Source organism: Pholis gunnellus (assembly GCF_910591455.1).
Source record: "Pholis gunnellus genome assembly, chromosome: 13".
Classification (NCBI taxonomy): domain Eukaryota; kingdom Metazoa; phylum Chordata; class Actinopteri; order Perciformes; family Pholidae; genus Pholis; species Pholis gunnellus.
The window spans coordinates 24,183,839-24,189,098 of record NC_136540.1 but is presented as its reverse complement, the minus strand read 5'-3'; positions in this window follow the sequence as shown (position 1 = coordinate 24,189,098).

Genomic DNA, 5,260 nt, shown 5'->3' with positions numbered 1-5,260 from the left:
GGGCCCTATATACTACTCCCCTCAATCAGTCACCTACTTCATGCTGCTTGTCAGAGACTATTTAGAGCTTTGCGATGCTTACATGTACATTTGTTAAAGATCTGCAAGATCCTTGGCCATAACATTGGTGATGAGATGTTCCGGTACTGTTTTGTGACAATATAAAGACACACTGCATATTTAACTAATTCTATTTTTAGATGTATTCTTAACAAGCTGCTATTGAACCGTTTTTTTTCCATTATGAGGTCCACAGGATGTGACACATACAGTGGGAGTTTAAAACAAATAATTAATTATGAGCTATGACTGTTTTTTTTCCTTCTTATCTATTTATTATATTATTTTCTTGATGAATTGCCTGATCATTTAGTCCATTAGAAACAATTGTAAGACAAAGAAAACCAGCAAATCTGCTTAAAAAGTACTTCAGTTGTTAATTGATTATCAAAACATTGCAGATTAATTTTCTGTCAATGGACTTATCAATTCATAGACCTTAAAGATAACTTGAACTTCATTTCAATCATCACATACATATGCATGCACACCTGGAATTTGACCTCTGCACTTATCCCACCCTCAGCATTAAGAGCAGTGATGCACACGCTCAATATCAGATGAACCCAGACACACACTGCCTCCACCAGTCCAACCTCCCCATGTGTCTGCCTCGGTCGTTTGGCAGTGCTGTGCACCCCTCTCTCATCCCTTCAGCCTTGAACCAGCTGAGTACAAACCTGCTGATTATAGACTTGGGCTGTGGTTAAGAGGAAGTGACAGCGTGATGAGTTCTAGACAACACGCAGCATTCTGGGGTAATGCCTATATTTGTGGCCCAGCGGGCCGAGCCATAACACTTACCATTTAATAAGCAACAGCCTGCAGGGAGCCCTGGGCTTATTCATCCTCCGGTAGCTTTCTGCTTAACGCACGGCACTCTGCTGGGAGCAGGAGCAGGCCAGCCAGCTGAGAGCTTCCCCTGGCCAAGGACACAATAACAGCGCTGGCCTGGCGCGGCTGGAGCATCGGCGCTGGAGCTCTCAGTGTGTCTGTGTGTTCAGTCATGTGTGCCACATGTGTCTGGATTTTCCACCTGAGGCTGACTCATGTTTACTTAAGTGATAAATGCATCAGTGGTTACATTTACCTGTGCTGACCGTACTGTTGGCTAGACTCCGCTTCGTGCAGTAGGTTTAGCTGTTTACATGGATGACTGACCTCTGACCTGTTTGCATGAATAAACTGACAAGAGTATGTTGGCTACTTGTGTGTCCTGCACAGAGATAGAATGTGCCATCTACGAAAAAAGTCTGCAAAGAAATAAAAGAATATACAGACAGTAATAGGGCACCGATAAAAGTACGAGATCTGGGCATCGGCTTTGTAGTTTTTAAGCCTTCCCTGTATAGCTTTGGCTTCATGCTTGGGCTCTTTCATGTCTCCCATGTGCCTTCTGGCAAATTGTAGCCCAGATGTCATCTGAGTTTGTGTGAGTGACTTTAGTCTTCCTGTAAATTACCGGGCAACAGTCTCTCCATGATGAGCCACTGAAGCTTGGAAGTCCTTTAGAGTGACAGTCTCACAGCTTGTGTCTGCTTGCTTCTCTGTTGGTCAGATCATAAATCTAATTGCAATCCGTCTTCTTGTTGTCGACCAATGTATTTACACCTTTTCAATATCTGGCTTGGATGCGTTTCAAAGCACCTGTGTAGGTAGATTTCGATCTGTCTTGAACGCGTCCTGGATGTACATACATACATAGCTTTTTTGAGATAAGATAGCTATCCAATCTGAAGAAGCATGACGTGACAAAGTGTAAATCCTTACATTTGAGAATGCTACAGAAGTTCTGAATTCCACAGTTGGTTAAGATTCAGTGCATGAAAACATGATCTGTGTTGTTGCCACTTTTTCTTGCTGTAGAAGCGATGCAATGAATAAACGATCTAGGTTTTTATCCATTCAGACCTCAAGATATTCCCCTGGTTAAGTCGCCAGATGATTCCCAGTTTTTTACCAATCAGTATTCATAGCGGGGAGTCGCCCTGGGATCCTCCTCTAGTCAACACCCATTTTTCCTGCATTGATGTCTCATCGCTCCTGCTGTCGTTGCTTGATTCCCCGTGTCTCTTCCCTTCCATCCCCTGTTCTTTTGCCCCGGGCAACTCTTTCTCCTAAGACAGAGATGTGATGGGTAGTGCTTGTGTGGAGAAGAGTGATGGAGCTTTTGAGATACAGCAGATGTTGAGTAAAAGCAGCTTGTCACACCAGGTACTTTTCCCTTCTGTAACAGATGGCACATTTGCTATCACAAGCCTTTGTCTTCCTACCTGAAGGAGAGATGGCTCTTGTCACACACACACACACACACTAGGAAAAGGTGCCAGCATGCTATTGTCTCTTTTCTCATCCGTGATACAGCAAGAAATCAAATTTCACGTCTTAATTGTAAACTACATGAATTGTAGAGCATGCTGACAGAGCAGTTTGTCATCCCCTTATCCTGCTATTTATCCTCCTCTGTTTTCTTTATTAAAGTACACTGTTAGATAAATGCTTTCCATCCAGGCTAAAACTTGTTATATAAAAGCTGTTCTTTTGCACTCTCCCTAAGGCCCATTCCCCTCTTCTTTTCTGAGGCTGCTAGCGAGGATAAATCACTGCTTGGAAAGAATCCTGCACCACCATGACTTATGGGCCATAATCCTCCACTTATGCATTGACAAGGCATCCCAAATACACAAAGCGTATCCCTCTCTCTACACGCACAATCTAAAAAGGATGAAGAAAATGGGACTGAATTTCCTAATGCCTTTCATCCTCAATTCTCCATCAAGTTCTCTTTTCCTCGACAGGCCCTGGCAAGCCGCCCTCTTACATTTGTTGCAAGAATTAGATTCGCTTCTTATCAGATGAAGTGTAAGTCCCGCTGAGTTTCACCTTTCACAGAGGTGGTGTCGGGGGTTGAGGCAGCAAATGGTGCAGCTGCTAAAACATGTCAGAGAAAGGTTTGACCAGGTCTATCACTGAAGGTAGAGTACAGGTGAAGTTAGGGGGGTGCTGACTGAAGGTGAACTACAGGCTTCCACTCACTACTTTTACCTAGAAACCTAGTGTTCCTTGACTCGGTGTAGCTGAGCTCCACTTCAAATGAAACAACGTCATTTCGAGACTTCACTGATGTGAGAGTAACTGAGGCTAAAATTTGACTTGGATTTGTCCTTAGCCCAGAGGATCAGAGAGGATTCTTGGCTCTTAAATGTCTTACTGCAGTCTTTTCTCATGTACCCACGGATCACTGCCAAAATCTGCCTGAGCTGAGAGAGAGTGGAGCTGAACGAGGCATTATCTGTGCAGACCCCTCGATGGAGAGATACGGGAGTTGTCCGTTTCACCGAAAAAGACTAGAAAGGTGAAATACCCAACTCTGATTATTCTGTATTGAGCCATTTTGACTTTGATAGATGTACTCTTTTTTTAAAATGGCAATGACATTTTCCACTTCACAGTACTCTCCTCCTGACACTATAGTTACTACTACTGTCACTGCTCTTCGCCAAAGGTCCGTGCTGTGCAACAGGGTGAAATCCTATCACAGAGAGCCTGGCTGAGGAGGCTTTGCTTGGATTAGACAACCATCGAGCTTCTCAGCCACGGTGACATCACTGGGTTTGTTTACACCAACAGGGTTTAGCATAAATCATTTGGCTCAAAGGGCCTAATACCGTCATCGGTATCCAATGGCAGCAAGATAATAGAGCCAAATAAGATCATAAAAAATGCCCATTTATTCAGTGATTAATTCAACATATTCACACAGAAAAGGAGAATATTAGTTTGATTTTTAATGGGGTACTCCAGTGATTTAGTAATGCACTTCCATAAGTTTGAGGAACTCACAAGAGACTGATTAAAAAAGGATGGACGAAGCACACGGACGAGATAACGTGACTTTTAGGCCATAGTAAGGATCATAAACACTGGATCCTACATTTCCCACACGGCAACATCTTTCATTGGAACCTCGCTGCCTAGAATGTTAAGTCTCAAGCTCACGACAAGATAACTCTGATGACATCATTGGGGTCAGATTTTAAAAGCCCCCTCTAGAGCCACATAGGACATCATCCAAATGTGTTCACAGGCTGTATAGTAAGTAAGTAAGTAGTACTCTCTGTGAGGAGTACACCAAAGTACACTCAATCAAATCAATTATTGTGGAAAATAAAAGCCATCACCTGCCACGCTCCCGTCTAAATTGTCTTGTGTGCAGCTCAAGGCCCTTTTCTCGCTCAAAGTCTACAGAACATGCACAAATAGGTAACTGTTCGCAGCTCATCTGCATTCATAGATTTTTTACAGTAGCTGTGTGGTTAATTAATCTCCCTTGGTATCATGTTCTCACCGGACTATTTCCCAGTAGGATAGCGGCTTAAGTAATATTTATACAACAGATTGTGTCCTTGGAAATAGCCTTTTGCTCTCAGACGTTGCCCATTACTTTGAGATAAATAGCCCTGCACACAGCTGGGAGCCTCTACTGTACATGTGTAGTGATAACAGCCCAATAACCAGTATTCAATCATGGCTAAGAATGGAAAAGGGTCTTTAAAGAACAAAGCACATTTGCTTCACTAAGCCTCTCTGACCCAATTAGATTAGTAAAATCAATTCTCTGTCGTTTTGTTCTCCTCAATCTGATGCCTTGAACTGACTTGAAATAGTAATAAGAAAATGATCCTAGAAGCTTAGGATACGTTGCTCTGAGGTGAAATTGGATGGGTTTCGGATTTTGACGCCCGGCTAATGGAGCTCACTCCCGGGTGATCCACCTCTGATCGTGTCAGGAGACCAACGAAGCGGGACGGGCAAGTGAAGCAGACCAGTGGTTAGTTGTGGAGTTAAATGTGTTTGCTAAAATGAAGATTGAGGACAGTGTGGATGTCAGCGTGGACCAAAAGGAATAGAAGTGTGTGATTAATCTGATAAGAGGAGATTCCGTTGTGTGAAATGCAGTGACAGCCGCAGGCATCAGCCACACCCCCTTCCCCCCAAAAAACCTGTGACTAAGTGAGTGCTGATGATGGGAACCAAACGTCAAAGGCCTAAGACCACCTGAGTAATAATCTGAGTTTAAATGTTTCAACTCAAACCAGGTCCCATGAGAACTCCCTGTGCATGTAAAATGTACTCTGTCACTAAAGGAATGGGATCATCCCGTCTTGCTCAACGGTTAAAGGGTTCTTCTATCAGGATT